Source organism: Mus caroli, chromosome 13 (assembly GCF_900094665.2).
Source record: "Mus caroli chromosome 13, CAROLI_EIJ_v1.1, whole genome shotgun sequence".
In the NCBI taxonomy this organism is placed as follows: domain Eukaryota; kingdom Metazoa; phylum Chordata; class Mammalia; order Rodentia; family Muridae; genus Mus; species Mus caroli.
In genome coordinates this window covers 19,265,218-19,274,408 of record NC_034582.1, presented here as the reverse complement: position 1 = coordinate 19,274,408, position 9,191 = coordinate 19,265,218, and the positions used below count along the sequence as shown (strand labels likewise).

Sequence of the window (9,191 nt, the reverse complement as noted above, 5' to 3'; positions counted from 1 at the left end):
CTTTCCTTTCCTTTCCTTTCCTTTCCTTTCCTTTCCTTTCCTTTCCTTTCTTTCTTTCTTTCTTTTTTGCAGCTAAGTGTTCTTTCTATGCATTTGGTTTCGATTTGCAACTTGAACCCGTCGTTTTCAGATTTGACTTTCATTTATCCCTCCAGTCTCTCTAGACCAGCGAGCTCTGCGCCAAGAGGGTACTAAATTCTGCAAAAGATGTACAGGTATATGATGCAACATAGGTGCTCGCTGTAATGCCGTAATTAAAATTGATTTTCTAAAAAGTACATAAGCTCTAAAATCATTTTTGCTTGATAGTGATTAATAATAATATAAAATCGAGAACTGTTACCAAAAATATTTGCTTGCGCCCAACGTGGGGCTCGAACCCACGACCCTGAGATTAAGAGTCTCATGCTCTACCGACTGAGCTAGCCGGGCACATGTGCAACTTTTCTTTCCACTACCATAGGAGAATAAGTATTACCCACCTCCCAAGCTCGTCATAAGGCATGATTTTAGATTTTGTTTAGTTCATATTAGTTTTCTAGGTAAGAAAAGACGGAACTCTAATAATAAACTTTAGCTGGGAATTATTACCCCGTGCTCTACATTTTCCTGCTTCTATTCTCATCCACTTGTGTCCCTATTTCTTTCCCCTTTTCCCCTCTCCATTTCTCTTTCTGTTTTCGGCTCTCTTTCTTCTTCGTCCTCCTTTCTTTTACCTCTACTCTCCTTCTTTCCTTTTCTCCTCTTCCTCTCTCTCTTCTTGATAAACTACAAAATGTTTCCTGGTCCACTTATGGCTTTTCCAGAGCTCCCGACAAGTGATGTTGCCATCACTTATCAATCATCCAGGGCTCTCCCTTCCTGTGACCCACTAAGGCTTTCTGCTGCTGTTCCCACCTGTCAGTTCTACCGGCTGTCTTGCTCGTTGTGTTAAGAGAGGAACTGAAGGGACAATAATAGCGCAGACAACCTCTCTGAGGAGGCTTCTGTTGACAGATGTTGATTCATTGCAGAGCAGAGGTAACCCATCTGATCGGCGTGTCCGTCAGGATTGCCTGGTAGATTTTAATTCTCATTAAGATGAGATGTCGACTTCATAAACTTGTGGCAAGAAATATAACTGTGGGGTCTAGTTGCATTTTTCAATTGTTTTCAACATTGGAAAGACCAACTTCGTGCCCAAAGTATATAACAAAAACAAAGGGGATTAGAAGGCGACAGTTGCATCATTTTGAAAACCTGAGAGCCCTCAGCACCTTATTATTATCTGCCAGGAGGCAATGGAGATCGCATTTAAAAATCTCTCCCCCGTCCCCCAAGTGTAGTCATCCTCCCTGCCCTCTCCCATCCACACCTTCCTCTTTCCTTTACCTAAGAAACTGGATGTTACTGGCTCTCCATTTTATATGTACTGTCATTCCATATTCCAGCTAATCCCCAGAAACAAAACAATTCATATGCTACTTATACAAAAATGGCATATGAATTCCTCAAGTCTGGAAAACAAAATCATATAATGTAAATATCAGAATGGACTTCCTAGATTTGGTGATGTTGAAACTGGGAACCAAACATCAACAGTGGGTTTAAACTAAGTTTAAGGCTTTTAAGTTTAACCTAACCTAAGGCTTTCAAATAAGCCTTTTAAAATGGACACCATTACATAATGTCTTAGTAAATGTTACTGAATTGACTTAAAACAAATCTTACTTGAGCTTTCCTAGGAACAGGTCATCTGCAGGCAATTTGCACACTTTTTGGTGAGAGATTGTTATGACCTAAATAAATAAATATCAGAAAGCAGCTATCTGAGAGTCTGCCGACAGGATTATATAGGCATAAGAATACTTCTGAATTTATCAAGGTTCTGGGTGAAGGACCCAGTCGAGACAATCAATGATCAATTTAGCCTGTTCTGGAATATGGAATGACAGGACATATAAAATGGAGAGCCAGCGTTTGATCTATCTGTGCAAGTAAGTGTATATTTTAGAAAGCCTGGGCACTTTAAGAGACACAAAAAGGATACAGAGGCGCAGGGACTTGCAGTTTGCGGGACGGACTGGGCCTTACATGAAGGAAACGAGAAATCCTTTGCTCAAGTTACCTGAGCAGGCAGCAGAGGGGACACGGAAAGAAAAGGCAGCAAGTAATGAAGGTCCTCAGCCACCTCGGACCACAGCTCAAGAGAGCCTCCTTGCGGGATGTAGTTGGGTTGGGTGCGACCTCTTGGAAAGTCTTCCGAATTGAGAAGCACAAAACACAAACTTGCACAAAACAGAAAATGGATTTCCATTCAAGTTGCTCCACAGGAGTATCATGGAGGACAGGGCTGTTGATCAGGGGCCTGCATTCATCTACAATTGGTAACAGTGGGGTCACCCTTCAATTTATGCTTTGAAGAATAATGCGAAGCCGAGGAGGAGGAGGAAGAGGGAGAGGAGGAGGAGGAGGAGTGTTCTTTCAAGAATGTATTTATTATTTTTGCAAGTTCTCATTTTAGATTAAACAACAATCATGGAATTGAGCCTGTGAAAGTACATTTAGACAAAATGGACAATATCAAATACATCTGTAATAATCTAAAATAAGATAACCCATTCAATCAGCTGGGGTTGGGAAAGAGATAGAATGTTATATTCAATTTGCTCCGATATTTCTTGAAGACATGAAGAGGTTAGTGCTCAGCTAAGTGATTAATAGCCTGCTTTTTATTCTTGCTCAGGAAAACAAACAGAACAACAAAATCCCACAAAACACTGAACAATAGCAGAGAACTCCTTCGTTGTACACTGCTAGTCCACTGGTGGGGGATTGTTTGCCTATCTGTGTGACTCCAACGTACAGCAACACACACGATCTTTAGTAGACTCTGAAGAAGAATAAGACAGATTTCTGACCTCCGATGTGTCTGTCGTCAGTAAGGAAGAGTCATTTGGAGTTCCTCATGAACTCAGGGAAGCCGAAAGGAATTCTAATACCATCAAATTAATTTGCATTTGAATCCTACTTGAACCCAGCATTGAGACTGATAATTTAAAACTATATTAATTTCATCTGGATAGTCATTTTTTATAAATTAAGAGCTAATGTGGTCTCCTTGTTAATCGACAAAGACCAATGTCAGTTAAAGGACGTTTTGGTATGTTTCTCCTCCCATAGTCTTATTTTTATTCATCTTTATCTTATTCTATCCTTTCTCACCTTTGCTTGTTTGTTTGTTTACACAGGCTCTCACTTTGGCTGGCCCTAAACTCACTATGTGGATCAGGCTGAGGCTGGAGTTCACTAAGATCTCATTGCTCCCGACTCCCTGGAGTTGGGATTAAAAGTGTACTCAACTACATCCGGACCAACCATAGAATTTTGCTGCAACTACAGACTAACACGTCTCAAATCTTGCTGACAAACAGGGGCAAACGAGCTGTTTAAATTCGCAATAAAAGTTGGTCCTCTCAAAGCCCTTAATAATTTTGCTTCTGTTTCCTTGGTTTTCAAACTTCCGTTTTCTTTAGGGACCAAGTCACAGAAGTTTGGCTCTGAAGAGACACTGAAATAAAATAAGAGAATGAATAAATGCAAACTAAAAAGTAAGAGGCAGTTGTTACTTGCACAATGATTGATACAACTCTAACCACGCAGAGATGGCATCCCAAGTAGGGGATCAGATACACGTGGGTCCTTCGATAGCTCAGTTGGTAGAGCGGAGGACTGTAGGTGGCTATACCAGGAATCCTTAGGTCGCTGGTTCGAATCCGGCTCGAAGGAACCTTGTATTTTTAGCGTCTGGGAGCTCATTTCCGAAAGAATTGAGCGGGATTTTTCGTATTTGAATGAGCTCAAAACTACTCTCGATGTGCAAAGTAGTGACTGTAGGTTTTAAAATTTGTTCTCTGTAATAGTTTTAAATACTTCCAAGCAGACTTTGACGGCATAGATCACATAACCCCACCCCTGGAGATCCTTATGCCCTGGAATAAAGGGACCGGCGACGACCTCTAGACACGAGGTTTGGGGCCGGGTGGGCTCCCTGAACCCGCCGCTTGGCCGAGAGTGAATACAGGTCCTGTGGTTAATCGGTGGTGCACGTGCGCCCTCCAGTAGTCAGAGTGTTCTCAGCAGCTGGACCTCAGGCTCAAGTATCTCAGTCGGCATCTTCCTATCACCTCTCGACAGGAGGAAAATCCTGTTCCTTCAAGCTTTTGGTTTAACTATGTTACGATGGTTTTGTTTGTTTCAAGAGTCTGGGGGAAAATTGGTGTAAATCAGAATGACCCGGAGACATTTTTCAACCTAGGGGATGCGAATTTCAAAAGTTATACAGGCGATTTTAATGTGCTGCAAGGGCTTGAAAACGCTGCTAGAGCGTTTCTCTCAAAAAAACAAACAAAAACAAAACAAATGGCATTGCTGGAAACGGAATGGCAGTTTTAGGGGAGAAATGCAAGAGGAGATTTAGTTCAAAGAAAATACAGAGAAACCCTGTCTCGAAAAATTTAAAAAGAAAGAAAGAAAGAAAGAAAGAAAGAAAGAAAGAAAGAAAGAAAGAAAGAAAATCTCACCTATCAGTAGCGCATATTTGCTAATTTTGTGCTAATTCCTTTAAACTGCGTTACTCCTGCTCTCAGTTACCCGTAGAAGCGTGTCAACGAGAGATTAATATTAAGACAAAGTAATTGACAAAAGATTTCAATTCAATATATCGAAAGTTGTACAAGGGTTCTTGTCCTTGCAATTTTTTTGTACCTTCCATCCCATGTGTCAGGACTTTTCTCTAAGCAAATAATTTTCAAGTTTTGGTGTAAATCATAATGATCTTTATTTAGCAGCATGAAAAACCACGAGGCCTGGCTGGCTGGTTGCAGGGTGGTCTGAGATGGTAACTCCGGATGATTCTGTGTTTAAAGTGGACTCTTCGCTAAAGAAACAGTTCAATTTTTTAATTTAAAGATAACGTTTGGGCCTCGAATACAAAATATATTAGATAGTCCTGGACTAGGCGTTTCTGCAAGGCACAGTAAGTTCCAACCCACAAGAGCTGGTCCTACATTTCTTTCCATATCTTGGGCTGTATTCCGGGATATTCCAGTGCCGGTAACTGAACTGAAACAAAAAAAAGCAAACGACCTAGATCCAAACACCGCTATGTACGCTTCCCTGTCTCAACAAAAGGAATGCGTTTGCGAAAGGGAAAGCTGTGAGAACTTGATAGGAAAACAGGAAATACAAACTCCAGAGCTCCAAGCCATGAGAGAAATCTCAAAGAACTCGGCCATTTCCTGGAGAACGATGTGTGGTAGGAACTAGGCCCTTCCGGGTTGCTGAGAGAACTTCTGAAATTTAACTATAGAGGTTAAAAGAGACGGAGTTGGCTGTTCTTGCTCTAGCAGGGTATGATGGGAAAAGAAACAGGCATAAATGCAAAACTGGAGAATGCGGGCATCGATCCCGCTACCTCTCGCATGCTAAGCGAGCGCTCTACCATTTGAGCTAATTCCCCTTCTGGTAGTAAGTAGTTGCTACCTTGCTCCCTTTTGATATCTGGATGTAATTCATCGCTGGTATTTTCAGCTCATCAAACAGAGATTGTGGGAGTGGGGATGGGGTGGAGGGGGTGTTAGTGAGTTTGTTGATTTGATTGTTTTTTTTATGTCTAATGAAATCCGGACAAGATGATAAAAACTGAAGTGGAGAAAGTAAAATAGAGTATTTAAGAAAGAGTTTCCTGGGTTAGGGTTGGTGTTTTAAAATCCCAGAACTGCAGGGAAGGGGAAGAAAGGAGTCCTAAGGCAGGAAAATTGCCCCCTCTTTGAGGCCATCTTGTTTTACAAAGCAAAAAGTGAGATTGTGGCTTGGTTGTCATGGAACAGTCCCGGGGTTACTTGCGCCCTCTATACGTGAAAGACTGTACCGCCCGTTCTGGGAATCGCACAGGGGTGCGTACAAATGGGCCAGGACGCGGAGATCACAGAAACAACGGTGCTGGGACTCTGTGCACAGAAGTCAGATGCCAGATGGGAATTAAACATTCGGCTGAGAAAAGCAATCTAGTTCCCTAGGCTCAACTTTGACTCACTCCTTGGTCTGCACCAATCCTCACATCCCTCAGGTCCTCTAACTTTCTGTATCCAGAAATCGACTCTTTGGTCTCTACGGCTCCAGAAGGCTCGCTCTTCAAGGTCAGTCCTTTGTCTGGCTGTTTTCTTTTTCTTTTTCTTTTTCTTTTTCTCTTTCTCTTTCTTTTTCTTTTTCGTTTTCTTTTTCTTTTTCTTCCTTTTCCTTTTCCTTTCTCTTTCTCTTTCCGTTCTTCTTTTCTCTTCCTACCTTTCTTTTCTTCTTTTTTAAATCACTGCAGGAGGCCACATGGCCAAAAGTGAAAGGGTCTACCCTGGTTAATTTCTCTTCCCTACAGGCACTATTTCAAGGAGTTTCAAAATTAATTTTTTCCAAAGAAAATATCGAGAAACTGGTAATTTTGTTGAGGTAGAGCCATGGCCCGAAATTCACTGTGTAGTTGAAGATGACCCCGTAGTCATGATCCTTCTGCCTTCTTTCAGAAACGTTACACTACCTTCGGTTAGAAGTGGATACATATATGATTTTGGCCTAAAGAAATCTTTGCAAAAAGGGAGAATGCAAACTTGTTCTTTTCCTTTTGGATTTACGGAGTGCCAGTATCAGGTGTGGTTCCAGGTTCCAGATAGGGCTGTGGTGAGGTCTCGAGCCGACAAGCACAAGTCCAATTGCCTCTTCTTTTGAACGTTCGTCAAAAAGACTTCCGCTGTGGTCTTAATGTTTATTTCTTAAAAACTCAATAAAATCGGAGCAAGATAATAAGAACTAAAAGAAAGAAAGTGAACCATTTAAGTCAGTGATTCTAGAGCCGGTTGTGGGGTGGTGTATCTCAGCAGCGGGAGTGGGTGGTGGGGGTGAGTTGGAGGCCTGCCTGGATTGCTTCGTGAATACCAGCTAGTCAGAGCTAGAAAACAAGTCCTGTAAATATGAAGAAATAAATGAATAAACAAATAGGGAAAGGAAATAAAAGAAAAAGAAACACACATCCCCAAATCTGATCTGTCTCTGAGCTGTGCAAAAAGCCAATACGAGGTCTTTCCAGGGACTTTAGACCACCTGCAACACTAGCTTTTCTCTTTTGCTTATTCATTACAGTCAGGGTTGACAAAAAGAGAATGGCTTTCTGTGGGAGGAAACTCCCTCCACATAAGATTTTAAATCTCAGATGCTGAAATTGTATAACGAAACCCACTGTTATTCCTCTTATAGTCAGACTTGAGCTGACACTCACCACTGTCTAGATTCTTCCTTCTTACCGGACAGAATCTGCCCAATCTGACCTCTATTTATCCTTCAAATGACTGAGAAGTGTAGGCATGGAACAGGATCGAAAGACTAGCCCATTCCCAAGGCTCAGATCCATCTGCTGGGTGACTACACTCGCTGTATGAGGTTCCCAACAGGAACAAATTTTTGGGTTCCAGTAATACTGGACTGGTTGTTAACTTCCCAAATGCTCAGTTGTGGTCGAAGATGAGGAATATCTTAAAATTCACACTGAAGTTTCGGCAGTTGCTAAATGGTGCCACATCCTGACTTTCAGGAAGAAATACCCAAGCACCAAAATACACTGGCCATGGCTGTCTACAACCCACAACTGGCTTCCCTGGTGGTCTTGTACTTGATGTAACCATATCATTTATCTAGCAAATCTAGATAAATCTAAGAGAAAGGAAGTAATCAGAAAGGACAGGGCGGCTACAGAACGTCTAGGAAAGGGTCAAGGACAGGGAATCTTACTAGTTTTTTTGTCTTTCTTGTTTTTTATATATACCCAGGAAACCATGAGCATCACTATATAGAATATATCCAATGTTTGAGAACACCTAGTTATAACGTCAACAAAGCAAAATCGAGACCATATAATATTACTAAGTATATATTACATATATCTTTTGATAGCTCAGTCAGTAGAACAGAATATAGACAATATAGACACTACTGCAGAGTATATGAGTAATATATACAGTATGTATGCAGTCATCTCTGAATCCTTCGATAGCTCAGTTGGTAGAGCGGAGGACTGTAGGGTGTTAGTGTTGGTGATCCTTAGGTCGCTGGTTCGAATCCGGCTCCAAGGAGGAAGTGTTTTGATGGGTCGTTTAGACATAATATCCTAGACATCTCGTCCCACCTGCTTTCTTGTGAAAGTGTGAAAGTGTGTCCTCTGCTCACAATACCTGGGTTTTTTGGTTTTTGTTTGTTTGTTTGTTTGTTTTCTTTTTTAAACCAGGAATTAGATATATGTAACAGCCACTGGGTTCCCTTGGTCTTGACATTTTCCAAAAATTTTATGAGACCAGGCCAATCTTACCCCAAAGCAAAACGTAATTATCAGTTCAGTCCCTTTGCATAGTGTCTCCCCACCACACTCTGCCCACCTGTGACGGTTCTACACAAAGCTAGAATGTGTGGTCCTTTTATCTGGGACGGTAGAATTGAGAAAAGGTCAGTGTAAGGTTATAAAAGAGGGACTGGTCCCTGTTTCCCTCTTTTCCTCCCCACTACCAGCAGAGTCTATTGAGGAGTCTCTGAAATGACAGCTGATGGGTGTAGAGACCCACGCCCGGAATCTCAGCAACTGAAGTGGTTGAAGCAGGAGCATCTAGGCAGAGCTCGTAAGCATCTCCAGCTTCTGACTTTGTTGCTGGTGTTATGTGTTTTGTTTTGCTTTCTCAGAGGCTTTCTGGTGCATCCAGACTGTGCCAGCTCCTTATAGCCCTCCTTCAGCTCTCCAGCTTTTTGCCTATGCAGTCTCTGCTCCTAGCCTTTCATAACTAATAAACTTTAAAATTTATAAACTCCAACAAATGAAAGTCTTCCTGTATGGCTTCCGATGCTTTCCCATGGTGCTCATTTTTCTGTTTTAGGAACCAGGAAGCTGAGCGCCACCATAGGTGTTGCTAACCAAGCATAGCAACATAATAAAAATGGAGTGATTAAATGTATTAAGTTTGAGGTATATGTTATATTATGTTTATTTGGTCCAGTATAATTGTGCAATATAACATGGGCCAGGCCGGGCGTGGTGGCGCACGCCTTTAATCCCAGCACTCGGGAGGCAGAGGCAGGCGGATTTCTGAGTTCGAGGCCAGCCTGGTCTACAAAGTGAGTTC

General features: G+C 41.8%; 1 long non-coding RNA gene and 4 other non-coding genes across 5 annotated transcripts; 3 read left to right on the top strand and 2 right to left on the bottom strand.

Moving 5' to 3' along the window:
- Window positions 1–359: 359 nt before the first annotated feature.
- Window positions 360–432, bottom strand: Trnak-cuu. The gene has a single exon. It is a non-coding gene; the product is annotated as a tRNA-Lys (tRNA).
- Window positions 433–3,680: 3,248 nt separating this feature from the next.
- On the top strand, window positions 3,681–3,768 carry Trnay-gua. Its single transcript is given in 2 exon segments — window positions 3,681–3,717; window positions 3,733–3,768. It is a non-coding gene; the product is annotated as a tRNA-Tyr (tRNA).
- Window positions 3,769–5,427: 1,659 nt separating this feature from the next.
- Trnaa-agc lies at window positions 5,428–5,500 on the bottom strand. The gene has a single exon. It is a non-coding gene; the product is annotated as a tRNA-Ala (tRNA).
- Window positions 5,501–5,871: 371 nt separating this feature from the next.
- Window positions 5,872–9,023, top strand: LOC110308720. The gene is made up of 4 exons (XR_002379606.1): window positions 5,872–6,179; window positions 6,558–6,681; window positions 8,590–8,693; window positions 8,946–9,023. It is a non-coding gene; the product is annotated as an uncharacterized LOC110308720 (long non-coding RNA).
- On the top strand, window positions 8,068–8,156 carry Trnay-gua. Its single transcript is given in 2 exon segments — window positions 8,068–8,104; window positions 8,121–8,156. It is a non-coding gene; the product is annotated as a tRNA-Tyr (tRNA).
- Window positions 9,024–9,191: the final 168 nt, after the last annotated feature.